We start from the raw sequence: 18,646 nt of genomic DNA on the forward strand, positions 1-18,646 counted from the left end.
ACCAGAAAAATAGAGATAAACCAAAAACAGCAAAAATAATCTGTAAATGCTGTTGAGGCACTCAAATGCCTCCACCGATTTATAATAGGTTAAAAGAGCGAACTATGTATAATATAACATGATCGCTATGAAGCACTGTATCTGAAGGCTATAAACATCAAAGACAGGGTTTGTTTAAGGCAGTTTATGGAAAGGAGTAACTGGCTGAAAGGAAAATTTAGGATGAACGTCAGGAAAAAAAAATCTCCTAAACATGAGAACTATTGCTACTATTATTTGTACTGCAGTAACGCAAACTTGTCAAGTTCTTTGCATCACGACAAAGGGGAGTTTTAAGACAGCATATGAAGGAAGAAAAAGTAGCAGCTAGGCTGGAGGATTATAGGGTGCTCTATAAGCGGCTGCATGGGAGACACCATGAAGGTCGTTATTTGAAAAGCCAATAAGTGGGCAATTCAAGCTGGCATAATAGGTCAGTCAGAGGCAGGAGTCAACATTACTCCTCCCTTTCTGCTCATCTGCAAAAGACAAAACAAGAAAAGACCATGGGCTCTTGCTCGCTTTACTGACTGAGGCAAAACTACCATTGCCATGGAGCTCCCTGTTACACAAAGGGAGGGGTAGCTCAGTGGGTTGAGCATTAGCCTGCTAAACCCAGGGTTGGGAGCTCAATCCTTGAGGGGGTCATTTAGGGATTTGGGGCAAAAATCTGTTTGGTGACTGATCCCGCTTTGAACAGGGGGTTGGACTAGATGAGGTCCCTTCCAACCCTCATATTCTATGAACCCATAAAGCTGACTTGGTCTGCTTTAAATTGTATCAATTTGCATGGGAGGTTTGGAAGTTCTGATGAATGCTATAGAAACAGAGATTACAGAAAATCATGCCTCAGGCAACATAACCTCTGACTTTACCTCTGTGTGTCTTTTTCTGTACATGTCAAAGATTCTAGCTTTCTTCTTATCATCATCAACTGTAAATATGATCCAACTGAATTAATAATATATAGACTCATAGACTCTAGGACTGGAAGGGACCTCGAGAGGTCATCGAGTCCAGTCGCCTGCCCTCATGGCAGGACCAAATACTGTCTAGACCATCCCTAATAGACATTTATCTAACCTACTCTTAAATATCTCCAGAGATGGAGATTCCACAACCTCCTTAGGCAATTTATTCCAGTGTTTAACTACCCTGACAGTTAGGAACTTTTTCCTAATGTCCAACCTAAATCTCCCTTGCTGCAGTTTAAGCCCATTGCTTCTTGTTCTATCATTGGAGGCTAAGGTGAACAAGTTTTCTCCCTCCTCCTGACGACACCCTTTTAGATACCTGAAAACTGCTATCATGTCCCCTCTCAGTCTTCTCTTTTCCAAACTAAACAAACCCAATTCCTTCAGCCTTCCTTCATAGGTCATGTTCTCAAGACCTTTAATCATTCTTGTTGCTCTTCTCTGGACCCTCTCCAGTTTCTCCACATCTTTCTTGAAATGCAGTGCCCAGAACTGGACACAATACTCCAGCTGAGGCCTAACCAGTGCAGAGTAAAGCGGAAGAATGACTTCTCGTGTCTTGTTTACAACACACCTGTTAATGCATCCCAGAATCACGTTTGCTTTTTTTGCAACAGTATCACACTGTTGACTCATATTAAGCTTGTGGTCCACTATGACCCCTAGATCTCTTTCTGCCATACTCCTTCCTAGACATTCTCTTCCCATTCTGTATGTGTGAAACTGATTGTTCCTTCCTAAGTGGAGCACTTTGCATTTATCTTTATTGAACTTCATCCTGTTTACCTCAGACCATTTCTCCAATTTGTTCAGATCATTTTGAATTTTGACCCTGTCCTCCAAAGCAGTTGCAATCTCTCCCAGTTTGGTATCGTCCGCAAACTTAATAAGCGTACTTTCTATGCCAGCATCTAAATTGTTGATGAAGATATTGAACAGAGCCGGTCCCAAAACAGACCCATGCGGAACCCCACTTGTTATAACTTTCCAGCAGGATTGGGAGCCATTAATAACTACTCTCTGAGTACGGTTATCCAGCCAGTTATGCACTCACCTTATAGTAGCCCCATCTAAATTATACTTTCCTAGTTTATCTATAAGAATATCATGCGAGACCGTATCAAATGCCTTACTAAAGTCTAGGTATATCACATCCACTGCTTCTCCCTTATCCACAAGGCTCGTTATCCTATCAAAGAATGTTATCAGATTAGTTTGACACGATTTGTTCTTTACAAATCCATGCTGGCTATTCCCTATCACCTTACCACCTTCCAAGTGTTTGCAGACGATTTATTTAATTACTTGCTCCATTATCTTCCCTGGCACAGAAGTTAAACTAACTGGTCTGTAGTTTCTTCGGTTGTTTTTATTTCCCTTTTTATAGATGGGCACTATATTTGCCCTTTTCCAGTCTTCTGGAATCTCCCCCGTCTTCCATGATTTCCCAAAGATAATAGCTAGAGGCTCAGATACCTCCTCTATTAACTCCTTGAGTATTCTAGGATGCATTTCATCAGGCCCTGGTGACTTGCAGGCATCTAACTTTTCTAAGTGATTTTTTACTTCCTCTTTTTTTATTTTATCTTCTAAAGCTACCCTCTTCCTGTAAGCATTCACTATATTGGACATTCCTTCAGACTTCTCAGTGAAGACTGAAACAAAGAAGTCATTAAGCATCTCTGCCATTTCCAAGTCTCCCGTTACTGTTTCCCCCTCCTCACTGAGCAGTGGGCCTACCCTGTCCTTGGTCTTCCTCTTGCTTCTAATGTATTGATAAAAAGTCTTCTTGTTTCCCTTTATTCCCATAGCTAGTTTGAGTTCATTTTGTGCCTTTGCCTTTCTAATCTTGCCTCTGCATTCCTGTGTTATTTGCCTATATTCATCCTTTGTAATCTGACCTAGTTTCCATCTTTTATATGACGCCTTTTTATTTTGTAGGTCACGCAAGATCTCGTGGTTAAGCCAAGGTGGTCTTTTGCCGCATTTTCTATCTTTCCTAACCATCGGAATAGCTTGCTTTTGGGCCTTTAATAGCGTCCCTTTGAAAAACTGCCAATTCTCCTCAGTTGTTTTTCCCCTCAGTCTTGATTCCCATGGGACCTTACCTATCAGCTCTCTGAGCTTACCAAAATCCGCCTTCCTCAAATCCATTGTCTCTATTTTGCTGTACTCCGTTCTACCCTTCCTTAAAATTGCAAACTCTATGATTTCATGATCACTTTCACCCAAGCTTCCTTCTACTTTCAAATTCTCAACGAGTTCCTCCCTATTTGTTAAAATCAAGTCTAGAACAGCTTCCCCCCAAGTAGCTTTTTCAACTTTCTGAAATAAAAAGTTGTCTGCAATGCAGTCCAGGAACTTATTGGATAGTCTGTGCCCCGCGGTGTTATTTTCCCAACATATATCTGGATAGTTGAAGTCCCCCATCACCACCAAATCTTGGGCTTTGGATGATTTTGTTAGTTGTTTGAAAAAAGCCTCATCCACCTCTTCCACCTGATTAGGTGGCCTGTAGTAGACTCCCAGCACGACATCACCTGTGTTTTTTACCCCTTTTAGCCTAACCCAGAGACTCTCAACACTTCCATCTCCTATGTCCATCTCCACCTTAGTCCAAGCGTGTACATTTTTAATATATAAGGCAACACCTCCTCCCTTTTTCCCCTGTCTATCCTTCCTGAGCAAACTATACCCATCCACACCAACATTCCAGTCGTGTGTATTATCCCACCAAGTTTCAGTAATGCCAACAATGTCATAGTTGTATTTATTTATTAGCACTTCCAGTTCTTCTTGCTTATTACCCATACTTCTTGAGTTTGTATATAGGCATCTAAGATACTGGTTTGATCTTGCCTCCCAGCTTTGCCCTGACCCTCCTTTCTCTCTGCCAATATAGCCCATGCTCCCTCCTGTTTCCGACCCATCTCCCAGGTCTGGTTCCCCACTTACCTGTGGGGTTTGCTCACCTGTCCCCGTCGAACCTAGTTTAAAGCCCTCCTTACTAGGTTAGCCAGTCTGTGCACAAATAAGGCCTTTCCCCTCCTCGAAAGGTGAAAGCCATCTCTGCCTAGCAGTCCTTCCTTGAATAGCATCCCGTGGTCGAGGAAGACAAAGTCCTCCTGGCGACACCATCTTCGCAGCCAGGCATTCACCTCCACGATGCATCTGTCTCTGCCCGGGCCCCTACCTTCGACAGGAAGAATCGAAGAGAATACCACCTGCGCTCCAAACTCCTTAACCCGTACTCCCAGAGCCCTGTAGTCACTCTTGATCTGCTCAGTGTCACACCTCACAGTATCATTTGTGCCCACACGGATGAGTAGCATGGGGTAGTAGTCAGAAGGCTGGATAATCCTCGACAATGCCTTGTAACATCTCAGATATGGGCCCCTGGCAGGCAGCATACCTCCCGGGATGAACAGTCAGGGCAACAGATGGGTGTCTCCGTCCCCCTCAGCAGAGAGTCTCCAACCACCACTACCCTACGTTTCTTATTATCAGTGGTGGCAGCAGACCTCCCAGCCTTAGGGGTACGAGGCTTCCCCTCCTTAACTGTTGGGGGTGATTCCTTCTCTCCTGTATCAAGAAGAGCATAACGGTTATCTATTACCACAGCAGGAGGGTTCGCAGCAGGGGTGGAGCACTGCCTGCCGCCAGAAGTAACCAGCTTCCAGTGTCCACCCTGAGCCATCTCCTCCTCCACTGGTGTGTCAGTAGTCCTGTGAACTGGGACAGCTACGTCAGTTGTCTCCACATGGATACTGTCCAGGAATTGCTCATGGATACGGATGTTCCTCAGCCTAGCCACCTCCTCCTGTAGCTCTCCCACCTGCTGCCTGAGAGATTCCACCAGTAGGTACCTTTCACATTGGATGCCACCCCCAGCCTGGATATCAGTAAGTGGAAATTGCAAGTTACATTCTTTGCAAACCCACACCAGAATCTGGGTAAAAGCATCCATGCTTTGGTGCTCTGTCTGGCTACAGGCGCAGGTGGAGGAGACAGAAGCAGTGCTGCCACAGGCGTTGCGGGTCCTCCTAACGATCGTAAGCCTCCCTCTGTCAAACTCTCTCAAATTCCCGTATGCAGCTCCCTGTCTGTTCTGCTCTGCTTTAAACACAAAGGTTTAGGATGGGGCTTGGTTTATAGGTTCAGGGGACCAATGGGTCACAGATGAGACCGACATTGAAGACTCACCTTGAAGCCTGCAGAGAGCTTGTTTAGGTTGAATTTGTATCATTTCCCCCAGAGTAAATGGAGGAGAATGGTCTCTGAAATCTTTTGAGAACTGAAAACAGTTCCACTTTCACTTAACTAGCTTAGTCCCTAACCCAGTGAGGTTGGGGTGGGGAGGGGAAACAACTTTGCTAAGGTCAAATAACAATTGTAAATATGTATCATACAATTCAAACAGGTGAACTATCTTTAAAAACAATTAAGGGGGTGTAGACCAGGGTCCAATGTGTCTCAGTTGCTGCAGCAGCGAAAACTACAGTTTGTGCACTACAAACTAGGGTTGCCATTTTGGTTGGATATATTCCTGGAAGTTTCATCACATGACAATCTTTAATTAGAGATTAATCTTTGATTCCTGGAGACTCTAGGACAACCCTTAAGGGCTGGTAACCCTAATACAAACTGCTGTATGTTGAGAGAACAGCCTGGTTCCTGTCACGAAGCACCCTCTACCCCCCCAGCAGAAAATTTCAGCACTGACTGAAGCTGGGAGCCCAAGGTAAGCAAGCAAAGAGGAGGCTGCAGCACTGTAACCCTATTCTGTGTTTTCTTACAGAATAAAACTTTGTTCCTGGTGCTTTGTCTGAGTGGGTATGGTCTGAGAGGTGATGTACTCTACGTCGTGTGCCAGTGGGTATCGAGGCTTCTCAGGCTCAGTTCCCCAGAGCTGTGTAAAAAGCAACAAGTTGGGTGAGGTAATGTGTTTTATGGACCAACTTCTACTGGTGAGAGAAGTTTTCAAGCTACACAATGAAAAATAATCTCTGTCACCAACAGAAGATGATCCAATAAAAGATATTACCTCCTCCCCAATATCCTGTGACTGACATGGGCAGCTACAACAATACGGCATAACACGCCACGAAGCAGACTACCTTGAACAACCTCATACCGGGACAGTGAACAGGAATGGGTGGGGGGAGAAGGGTTACAATCGCTAATGGCAAATACCACCAAATGCAAAACCACAATACGGAATAAAGCCATACAACTACATATATCACCTTCTTATGCGTATACACTACAAATATCTCCTGTTCTTACCCAAAGCTGATCATCGGTAACTAGTCAGAGTCCTCTTGGCATGAAAAGTGTTCTGAGTGACTCTATATTTCGTAGTTTATGTGGTTTTGATTTGGGTGTTATTTTCCTTTATGAACTTTACCTATTGCATAATGTGTTCGGGATTTTTTGTGAGGGAGGGTTTGTGTTATTTTGTAACATTGGCTTTGTGAACTATATTGTTGCCTCTTGGCTGAGTGGAGATCAACATGAGAGGCTTGCTACAGGTTAGTTGTTGTTGTTGTTGTTAGAGAAATCAGTGACATGGAGTTATTTCCACTATGTATGAACACTAAGTACAGTCACGGTCCATTTTGGTCTCCAACTGTCTTTTAAACAAACACACACTGTTCCAGAGCCCCAGACACCTTGCCACTATGATCCAGTCTTCCCCAGCCATCGTTCAAAACAGCATGGAGGGTTCTCCTTCCTGGTGCCCTATAAGCCGTTGATGCAATAGGGAAAAATAAAGACGTTTCATTTCTTAGCAGATTCATCACTAAGGGACTGTCTACACTAGGAAATTAGGTCGAATTTATAGACGTTTATCTTTAGAAAGCAAATTTATACAGTTGATCTTTAATGTCTGGCCTTCTAGAAGACAGAGCATTACAAATAGCCCGGTCCAGGGTCTATGGTCTCCACACAGAACTGTGTTTGGCCATGGTGCAGGCTTCATGTACCCTCTCCCCAATTTCCATGGCAGGGCCTAATCTGTATCATAGCATTTAACACAGTAACAATGACCTTGGAGATAAATATCATGCAGCTTATTAAAACTGCCTAAGCCTCTCCTTCTGTCTGTAACTTTCCCTTTCCACAGGCCAAGAGATTTCTCCTTTTCACCTGTTATGGCCTTTCAATTTAGCTTTTTCCTTATGTTAGCCCAATCGATTGTTTGTGTCACACATAGCACCAGGTCCTAGAACAACAAATAAAGGAACAACTCCCCAAGCAGCCTGCAAAACCAAACCCTGGTACCTCTTGCCAAGAGAGCACACTGCATTTCTGGAGCTTTTTTCCCAACCCCTGATATCTATTTGCCTCTAGGTTAAATTTTTTCAACTATTATTCTTCTTTTTAACTCTCAGATATGACAGTGATTTTCTAGCCAGTGAGGGGCTACTGCATTTAATTATTGCACTTTTGTAGCATGTAGTCCAGGGGGACGCAAATATAAGTCAGGACACAGAAGGGATGTGATTGTTACATATTTAGCTATGACAAAAGCAGAAAAAATAAGCAAAGTCTGAGTTATAGAATAGGATTCTTCATCCAGGCTTCATCACCAGCACAGATAAACTGCCCAGTATGCTCAAAGGGAGTGATTCTTTTCTCAGTTAAGTCAATGGCAAATCTAATTGATTTCAGTAAGAATAGAATTGGCTCCACAGGGCCAAATTCTTAGATATGTGCCCACTCAGGATCTGAGCTGGACATTGGGCAGATACGTGAGGTCAAGTGAAGGAATCCTCCCATCCAGACAGTGGTATGGCTGCTGAGCTACTCCCTGGAGGCTACTTCTGAAATATCTCTCCCTGTCCCTAGTACTTCCCTCTTGTTGCTGGGGAGTGAGGACTGCAGGTAGGGTGACCAGATGTCCCGATTTTATAGGGACAGTCCCGATTTTTGGGTCTTTTTCTCCCATAGGCACTTATTACCCCCCACCTCCTGTCATGATTTTTGACACTTGCTATCTGGTCAGCCTAACTGCAGGATCCTGGCAACACTGTTTTTCCCAGAGGTGACACATGGCCAGAAAGAGTTAAACATCCTGCAAAATAAATAACCCTCAAAAGACATGTGGGGATGTAATGTTTGTGATTTTGTGTGTTTACATATGTATGAGTAGAGTGGACAATGTAATCAACAGTCCCTGTCTATGCTGTATTCTGATAGTTCCGAGATCAAAAGAATATAGGGTGACCAGATGAGAGGAAGAAAATATTGGGACACTTGGGGGCGGGGGAGTGCGGTTGCTGGCAAAGCAAAAAAAATAAAATAAAAAGGAGTGCCGTGAAATATCAGGCCAAATTGCGTCCCAATTAAACATCAGTCGGGACATGGGACAAAACCCTAAATATCAGGACAGTCCCGATTTTATTAGGACGTCTGGTCACCCTAAAAGAACATCCTAGCATTTAAATGAATTGTAAACACGGGAGATCTTGGTATTCATCTCTCTTTGAAATATACTGTGAATGGTGGAGGAACAAGCAAATTGCCTTATGTTAATTTGTATAGCTAAGTACTGGTGATAGAGCTCCTTCAAAGTCATCCTATTGACCTTTTGTTCCCTGAAGAATTCCAACTTGTCAAAAGACATGAAATTGTAGAAAAGATCCTTGGGTCCTGATTCTGTCATCTCAGATCTGCTCTTCACCTCTCCCCCTGGACCCTGCAGAGTTCTTTTTTGCTTCTTTAAACAGAGTACTGCCTCCCAGGGCTTTGTCACTTGGGACTCTTCTTCCCTGCAGGTTTCCCCAACTGCTTCCCCCACCCTGAGAACTCCAGCAGCTTCTTTAAGGCACCGCCCTGCTTCCAACAGGCCCTACTTCAGAGCCCCCACAGCAGCCTATCCTGCTCCCCATAGGTCTACTGTCATAAAAAACAAAATTGTCAGACACATAGATGAACATAATTTGTTGGGAAATAGTCAACATGGTTTTTGTAAAGGGAAATCATGCCTCACCAATCTACTAGAATTCTTTGAGGGAGTCACCAAGCATGCAGACAAAGGAGATCCAGTGGATATAGTGTATTTAGATTTTCAGAAAGCCTTTGACAAGGTCCCTCACCAAAGGCTCTTTAGCAAAATAAGCAGTCATGGAATAAGAGGGAAGGTTCTCTCACGGATTGGTAACTGGCTAAAAGATAGGAAACAAAGGGTAGGAATAAATGGTCAGTTTTCAGAATGGAGAGACGTAAATAGTGGTGTCTCCTAGGGACCTGTACTGGGCCCAGTCCTATTTAACATATTCATAAACAAGCTGGATAAAGGAGTCAGGGCCAGATCTAGCCATTTCACCACCCCAAGCATGGCGGCACGCCGCAGGGGCGCTCTGCCACTCGCCAGTCCCGCAGCTCCAGTGGACCTCCCGCAGGTGTCCCTGTGGATGCTCCACTGCAGCTGCGAGAACAACGGACCCTCTGCAGGGATGCCTGCGGGAGGTCCACTGGAGCCGCCTGCTGCCCTCCCGGCAACCGGCAGAGCGCCCCCTGCGGCATGCCGCCCCAAGCACGTGCTTGGCCCACTGGGGCCTGGAGCCGGCCCTGAAAGGGGTGAATAGTGAGATGGCAAAATGTGTAGATGATACAAAACTACTCAAGATAGTTAAGTCCCAGGAAGACTGCTAAAAGCTACACAAGGATCTCACAAAACCAAGTGACTAGGCAACAAAATGGCAGATGAAATTTAATGCTGATAAATGCAAAGTAATGCACATTGGAAAATATAATCTTAACTATACATATACAATGATGGGATCTAAAGTAGCTGTTACTACTCAAGAAAGTTCTTGGAGTCATTGTGGCTAGTTCTCTGAAATCATCCACTCAATCAGGGGAGGGATAGCTGAGTGGTTTGAGCATTGGTCTGCCAAACCTTGAGGTGGCCATTTAGGGATCAGGGGCAAAAATCTGTCTGGGGATTGGTCTGGCTTTGAGCAGGGGGTTGGACTAGATGACCTCCTGAGGTCCCTTCCAATCCTGATATTCTATGATTCTATGTGTAGTTGCCAGTCAAAAATGCAAACAGAATGTTGGGAATCATCAAGAAAGGGATAGATAGTAAGACAGAAAATATCATATTGTCTCTATATAAATCCATGGTATGCCCTCACCTTGAATACTGCATGCAGATGTGGTCGCCCCATCTCAAAAAAGATATATTGGAATTGGAAAAGTTTCAGAAAAGGGCAACAAAAATGATTAGGCGTATAGAATAGCTTCCATATGAGGCGAGATTAATAAGACTAGGACTTCTCAGCCTGGAAAAGAGGTGACTTAGGGGGGATATGATAGAGGTTTATAAAATAATGAGTGGTATAGAGAAAGTAAATAAGAAGTGTTATTTACTCCTTCTCATAATACAAGAACAAGGGGCCACCAAATGCAATTAATAGGTAGCAGGTTTAAAACAAAACACAAGTATTTTTTCCATACAACGCACTGTCAACCTCTGGAACTCCTTGCCAGAGGGTGTTGTGAAGGCCAATACTATAACAGGGTTCAAAAGGGAGCTAGATAGATTAATGGAAGATAGCCATTGATGGACCTATTAGCCAGGATGGGCAGGAATGGTGTCTCTAACCTCTGTTTGCTAGAAGCTGGGATTGGGCGACAGGGCATGGATCACTGTTTGTTCATTCCCTTTGGGGCACTTGCCATTGGCCACTGTCAGAGGACAGGATTCTGGGCTTGATGGACCTTTGGTCTGACCCAGTATGGCCGGTCTTATGTTCTTTAGGCTGCCTTCACCAGGCCCTTTTAGCTTCCTGGGTCATCTCCTCCAACTTCTTCTCTTCCTCTGTTCAGTCTCCCTGACACTTCTACAGCAGGGATCACTAGCTATAATTCAGTCCCTAGATCCGGTGGTGGTGAACTGCTAAATCACAGGCAAGGTTGAGCCCGATTGCCCTGAAAGGGCTAGGCAGTTTGCGATAGAACCCAACCCCACAGAAGAGCAGGTCTCTCTGGCCCGAGTCCACAAAGATGTAGGTGTGGCCATGCTGAGCATGGCAACAGCTAACTTTTAGGCACCTAGAAATTCATTGGAAGAACAAAAGCTTCCACAAAGCCTGAGTTAGGTGACCCGGTTCCCTATACAATGAATGGGGAGCGAGAGATGCCTAAGTATAGGATCCCTAAGAGGCAGCAGGCTGGACAGATCCCTGCCTAAGCTAGCCAATGGGAGATGCTGATGATAGGGGTATGTATTGAGCCATGCTCTTCTTACGGAGTTAGGTGCCTGCATTGGGCAGCAGGGAGGCACCTCTCTCTATTTGCAATCCACAGCCAGGAAACCCTTTCCTGGAGTCAAGCAACCTAGGCACCTGAACTGTTTCTTGCAAGACAGAGTTAGGCACTTGCTAAGAAATGGATCCAAAGCCCACTAAAGTCAATGGAAAAACTCCCAATGACTTCAGTGGGCTTTGATCAGGCCCTCAATCAGACTTTTTTTGTATTTTCTGAATGGCTTTTCCACCCTTTTCCCTAAAACAAGCCGAGTGATTTGGGTTAGAAAATTTTAATCACATTCCATGGTAGCAGTTTTCCTCCAGTCTCTGAAACATTTCCCTTGCAGTACATTTTGTGTCATTTAGTTTTCACGTCTTCTGGGGTTTTATGCAAAGCAAATTCAGCCACAGTCTAGTCTTATTAAGTACTGAATTGTACCCTTCTGTCATCCCATCACAGGGACTCAGTGAGGGGAGAATCCATGTTTGATTTTCTTTTGCAGGAATGAATCCTAAAGTTCATTTGTGACTGAGAGACTTTTCTACATATTCTGATCAACGCTAAACCAAGCAGCAAGGACTTGAGACCCGATGCAAGTCCATTGAAGTTTATAGAAAGCTTCTCACACAGTAGGCTTTGGATCAGGCCCATGGAAAGGGTATTATTTAGGTTTTGTGAGACAACCAGAGAAAAATGAGCAACTTTATACTAAAAAGAACGAGGAGTACTTGTGGCACCTCAGAGACTAACAAATTTATTTAAACATAAGCTTTCGTCAGCTAAAATCCACTTCATCAGATGCATGCATTGGGAAAATACAGCAGGAAGATATATATGCACACACAGAGGACATGAAAAAATGGGTGTTGCCATACTAACTATAATGAGAGTAATCAGTTAAGGTGGGCTATTAGCAGCAGGAGAAAAAAAAAAACGCTTGAAGTGATAATCAGGATAGCCCATTTCAAATAGTTGACAAGAAGGTGCAAGTAACAGTAGGGGAAAAATTAGCATGGGGAAATAGGTTTTACTTTATGTAATGACCCATCCACTCCCAGGCTTTATTCAAGCCTAATGTAATGGTGTCCAGGAAAATTAATCCAATTCTGCAGTTTCTTGTTGGAGTCTGTTTTTGAAGTTTTTTTGTTGGAGTATTATGACTTTGAGGTCTGTAATCGAGTGACCAGGGAGGTTGAAGTGTTCTCCGACTGGTTTTTAAATGTTATAATTCTTGACGTTTGATTTGTGTCCATTTATTCTTTTGCGTAGAGTCTGTCTGGTTTGGGCAATGTACATGGCAGAGGGGCATTGCTAGCATATATCACATTGGTAGATGTGCAAGTAAACGAGCCTCTGATAGTGTGGCTGATATGATTAGGTCCTATGATAGTGTCCCCTGAATAGAAATGTGGACAGAGTTCGCAACAGGCTTTCTTGCAAGGATAGGTTTCTGGGTTAGTGTTTTTGTTGTGTCGCGTGTGGTTGCTGGTGAGTATTTGCTTCAGGTTGGAGGGCTGTCTGCAAGGACTGGCCTGTCTCCCAAGATCTGAGAGAGTGAGAAATCGTCCAGGATAGGTTGCAGATCCTTGATGATGTGCTGAAGAGGTTTTAGTTGGGGGCTGAAGGTGATGGCTACTGGCATTCTGTTACTTTATTTGTTGGGCCTGTCCTGTAGTAGGTGACTTCTGGGTACTCTTCTGGCTCTGTCAATCTGTTTCTTCACTTCAGCAGGTGGGTACTGTACTTGTAAGAATGCTTGATAGAGATCTTGTAGATGTTTGTCTCTGTCTGAGGGGTTGGAGCAAATGTGGTTGTATCTTAGAGCTTCGCTGTAGACAATGGATCGTGTGGTGTGGTCTGGATGAAAGCTGGAGGCATGGAGGTAAGTATAGCAGTCAGTAGATTTCTGGTATATGGTGGTGTTTATGTGATCATCACTTATTAGCACTGTAGTGTCCAGGAAGTGGATCTCTTGTGTGGACTGGTCCAGGCTGAGGTTGATGGTGGGATGGAAATTGTTGAAATCATGGTGGAATTCCTCAAGGGCTTCTTTTCCATGGATCCAGATGATGAAGATGTCATCAATGCAGCGCAAGCAGAGTAGGGGCGTTAGGGGATGAGAGCTAAGGAAGCATTGTTCTAAGTCAGCCATAAAAATGTTGGCATATTGTGGGGCCATGGAGGTACCCATTGCAGTGCCGCTGACTTGAAGGTATACATTGTCCCAAAGTGTGAAATAGTTGTGGGTGAGGACAAAGTCACAAAGTTCAGTCACTAGGTTTGCCGTGACATTATCGGGGATACTGTTCCTGATGGCTTGTAGTTCATCTTTGTGTGGAATGTTGGTGTAGAGGGCTTCTACATCCATAGTGGCCAGGATGGTGTTTTCTGGAAGATCACCAATGGATTGCAGTTTCCTCAGGAAGTCAGTGGTGTTTCAAAGATAGCTGGTAGTGCTGGTGGTGTAGGGCTTGAAGGGAGAGTGTACATAGCCAGACAATTCTGCTGTCAGAGTGCCAATGCCTGAAAGGATTGGGCCCCCAGGATTTCTAGGTTTATGGATCTTGGGTAGCAGATAGAATACCCCTGGTCAGGGTTCTAGGGGTGTGTCTGTGCAGATTTGTTCTTGTGCTTTTTCAGGGAGTTTCTTGAGCAGATGGTGTAGTTTCTTTTGGTAACCCTCAGTGGGATCAGAGGGTAAAGGCCTGTAGAATGTGGCGTCAGAGAGCTGCATAGCAGCCTCTCGTTCATACTGCGACCTATTCAAGATGATTACAGCACCTCCTTTGTCAGGCTTTATGATTATGTTGGAGTTGTTCCTGAGGCTGTGGATGGCGTTGTGTTCTGCACGGCTGAGGTTACGGGGCAAGTGATGCTGCTTTTCCACAATTTCCGCACATGCACGTCAGCGGAAGCACTCTATGTTGAAGTCCAATCTGTTGTTTTGATCTTCAGGAGGAGTCCACATAGAATCCTTCTTTTTGTAGTGTTGGTAGGAAGGTTTCTGTGGGTTAGTGTGCAGTTCAAAGGTTTGTTGCAAATATTCCTGGAGTCGGAGACATTGAAAGTAAGATTCTAGGTCACCACAGAATGGTATCGTGTTCATGGGGGTGGAGGGGCAGAAGGAGAGGCCCCAAGATAGGACTAACATGGCTACCACTCTGCAACTTTATACTGAGATTGTTCAACCCAACAAGTACCTCATTGGCAGCTTGATGGAGTGTGATTAAAGCTCCCAAGGAGGTCAAGAAAGAGCAGGCGTGAATAATGTATGAAGTGTTCCACAGGTATTAGTGTCTGTAACAGTAACCCTGTGGACAATGCAGGGCCTGGCAGGCCTTCGTAGCAACATTAACTCTGCCAAGCATTGTACCTTACCAGCTGCAGCACACTTTGTCAGTTTCACACATTCTATCCTTTCCTCTTATTTATCAATTGGGTCCTGTGCTATAAATTAGAGATGAGCCTGTGCCAGAATACCAGAGCTCTGGAGACGTTAAAATCTGGATCCAAATCCAAACAGTTGCTCAGGCCTATTTCTGTAATAGGCTGCTGACATCTGTAAACTCTCTAAACCAGCTAGAAAATAAGAGCAAGAACAAATTCAAGGGCCTGATTTTCCTCTCACTTAACCCAGTGTAAATCAGAATGAGCTCCATTGCACTTAGCTGAATGTACAGCAATGTAAATGAGGGAAGAATCATACCCCAAAACAGAGGATTAAAGTAACTTTGGCACAATCTCATACTGAAGATGACTGTATTACCCCTTTGTTGGGAACTCTAGAGTAATTTGGTTCAGCAACACCACCATGTTGCTCCCCAAACCTGCAAAGATCACACAGAAGCTAGCATCATGCAGGGAAAGGGCCAAAACACAGCCAGTACTCCAGTAGCCTAATTCTGCTCTGCTACATCAATGCAAGACCAGATAACTCCACTGACTTCAATGAAGTTACTTCAGATTTACACTGTATTAGGGTGACCAGACAGCAAATGTGAAAAACCAGGACAGGAGGTGGGGGCTAATAGGAGCCTATATAAGAACAAGACCCAAAAATTGAGACTGTCCCTATAAAATTGGGACGTCTGGTCACTCTACACTGTGTAGACAAGAGAAGATTTGTCCTAACACTTCTGAATCCAAGTCAAACAAAAAACCTGCTATGCTGCGTTTGGGGACTAAGGACCACACCTTCGTTCTATTTGACCTATGTGAACAAGAACTAAATCATGTTCTGTGCCCTTATTTTATTCCTCAACATCAGGGTGTTCTCCTCAAAGGAGGAGGCCCTCAGCTCTGTGGGCTCACTGGTACCACAAGGGTGAAGATCCATGCTGTGTAGTTTGTTTTCATTGTACATAGGCTGACGGACCTTCATGTGATTCAGACAAAAAACTGAGCTTGCTTCTACCCCCGCAGGATGGCTGTAATGCAACCCAGGTAAGCTTATGCTGCAAGAGAAGAGGAGATGGAGGATGGAGACAGTCCTGCTTTGCAATCTTCTAATAGGTTGCTAGCATGAAGCATCGGAACAAGTACGGGCACGACTTCACCACGAGCTTCACCGCTAAGAAAGAATTTATCATGAGATGGGAAAAAAAACAACTTATCTGACATGTGGTTTAAAGGAGGAGGGAAAATAGTCCTCCCATCATCCAATACCATCAGGGAGGTAGCAATTAACAGAAACGCCTGCCTATCCCTGCAGCCATACAGCACTATGGAGGATAATGGCATCCAGGGGCTTGTTGGCCTACTGAGCCACACAGTTTCATTCAGGAAGGAAATTCTCTACCATGGCTAATTTTTACATGTCTGGAAGCTTAGCGATCAAGTATAACACATTCTCTGACAAGCAGAGAGGAAAATCTCACATTTTACTATCTTTGATGTGGACAAGGTAACATACTCTTGCATGTCTTTTCCTCACCAAGGGCCACATTCTGCCACCTTATGTTGAGTACTGATTTAAATGGAACTATTTGTGGAGTAAGACCATGCTGAATGAGAAAAAGGGTAGCAGAATTTGTCTGAGTTAGCTGTGAGCATGAGCTACTGCAGAGAAGGATGGTGCTTAGTTCAGACAGAGCTCGTAGGCCTGTCATTAACGCTTTTTCCAGTGGCAATGGAAGTTTTTTCATTGCAAGGGCAATATCATGATGTGTGTGATGTGAAATATGACATGTGATATTTGTGATATCATATGATTCATAAAGCCTTTAATCTATTTTTGGCACCTCAAGTGGGTGGAGCCTGGCCTCGGGGAGGACCGTGGGTGGGTCATGCTCCTTCCCATGGTTTGAGTCATGCTCCCTCTCATCTAACCATAAAGAAAGAGAAGGTGGTTGTGGGGTCCTCTGTAAGCTATCTGCGAACTTCTCAGGGTTTGCAACCCACAGGTTGAAAACTCATGCAAGTTTAGTCTTTTCTTGGGGTGAGAAAGGCCTGCACAACAATAGAGAGGAGAGATAAAGGGTCATGTAGATGAAAATAAGTATTCCTGGTCATTGCTGCAATATGTCCCTGGGGATCTACCACCACCTCCAAACGGTGAACTGAGGTGATCAATGGAGGATGAACACTCACAGTCAACGGGGACAATGTTACCTCTGCCTCGTCCTTCAGCTGCTTCCCCCATTTTCCCCACTATTACCTCACACTCATCTGGATTAAGTCTTGGCCATCCTGCCCCTTTCCATGCCCAAATCTCAACCAGACCTTTGCTACGGAGCTTAACTGCACTGTCCTAGTTAGATTAAGCAGACACACAAAGCGGAGTATCATCAGCATACTCCATATAGACTGAACCCCATGCTTCATCATTAACCAGCCTAATGGCTCCATTTAACATATTAAATAAGATAAGTAACAGAATGACTGCCTGCAGAATCTCATACCTGAGGGCCCTTGGGGAAGCAGAGCAATTGCCAACAACTACTCCACATGGCTTCTCCAAGAAAAAAAGAACAGAGCTACATTAACACAGATCCATTTAATCCTTCCAAGGGCCACATGAGAGCCAACACCTCATGATCAAAAGATCAAGCGTCATGATCATGACACCTGGTCTTCATCCACCACCCTCTGCCAACACAACCAAATCAGTCTGTGTGTCAAATCCAAGATGCACCTTTTGAGCAAGGAGCTAGCAAAGGCTTGTCTGAGGGTTGCTAGCAGCATACTCTTTTTAAATAATTCATTGTCAATAATTGACAATACCTGTCTACTTGATTTGAACAGCCAGAAGAGTCACAGATCCAGCTTACCAGTAACTGCTCAAACCTCTATCAGTACATCATGAATTTCAACCAGAGACTGTGTGCATTTGTCCTCTCCTGATACAGATCTGCTTCCATGGATGTCGTGAGTCCAGTCTGAACACGAATGGTCTAATCTGTAATAAAAAAACACCCCAACAACAGAAAATTTATTGCAAAAAGTCACAAGGATTAAATGCCTGAAAATAACATGGAGACTATCTATAAACACCATAATAGAGGTTCAAACTAAATGTATACCCCAAATTAAAAAACAAAAAAGTCAGAGGACCAAACAAATGCCAACATGGCTAAACAGTAGAGTAAAATAGGCGGCTTAAAACAAAAATGTATCCTTTACAAATTGGAAGTCAAATCCTGGTGAGGAAAATAGAAAGGAACAAACTCTGGCAACTCAAGTGTAAAAATGTACAAGCACCAAGAGAGACTGAGGCACATACCAAAAATGCAGAGGAGGAAGAGGTGCTCTAAGAGGAAGGAGAAAGTGTGGGAGTGGCTGTTCTGGGGTGGAATCCAGAGCACCAGGCAAAACAAACCCTGAAGTGCTACAAAAAACACAGCATTGCTGAGGCCAGGGTAACAGAATTCATGCAACCTACCAAACTGACTGGAAGGATGCATAAATCATATAAAGGACAGAGAAACAGAAAAAGCTGGAGCAATGCAGAAGCACAGCAAACTGGGAGCTCCTCTACTGACAAGAAGCAACTATTTGGAATGCTCAGAGGCAGCATTTATACCTATAGGGAGTGGAGGGCAGTGGCTCCAGAGGTGATCCCAGCAATTACAGACTGGTAAGTTTAACGTCGGTACCAGGCAAATTAGTCGAAACAATAGTTAAGAATAAAATTGTCAGACACATAGAAAAATATAAACTGTTGAGCAATAGTCAACATGGTTTCTGTAAAGGGAAATCATGTATTACTAATCTATTAGAGTTCTCTGAAGGGGTCAATCATGTGGACAAGGAGGATCCAGTGGACATAGTGTACTTAGATTTCCAGAAAGCCTTTGACAAGGTCCCTCACCAAAGGCTCTTATGTAAATTAAGCTGTCATGGGATAAAAGGGAAGGTCCTTTCATGGATTG

The 18,646-nt window shown here is 44.1% G+C and overlaps 1 protein-coding gene across 1 annotated transcript in view; it reads right to left on the reverse strand.

The window, feature by feature from the left end:
* The window catches only part of LOC127051015 (NACHT, LRR and PYD domains-containing protein 12-like), a 105,308-nt gene extending 87,660 nt beyond the window's left edge, over positions 1-17,648 (reverse strand). The window contains exon 1 of the mRNA XM_050952802.1: positions 17,546-17,648. The gene's annotated coding sequence lies outside the window, so the exon portion shown is untranslated. The remainder of the gene's footprint in view (positions 1-17,545) is intronic.
* Positions 17,649-18,646: the final 998 nt, after the last annotated feature.

The sequence above is a fragment of the Gopherus flavomarginatus genome, chromosome 5 (assembly GCF_025201925.1).
Source record: "Gopherus flavomarginatus isolate rGopFla2 chromosome 5, rGopFla2.mat.asm, whole genome shotgun sequence".
Taxonomy (NCBI): Eukaryota; Metazoa; Chordata; order Testudines; family Testudinidae; genus Gopherus; species Gopherus flavomarginatus.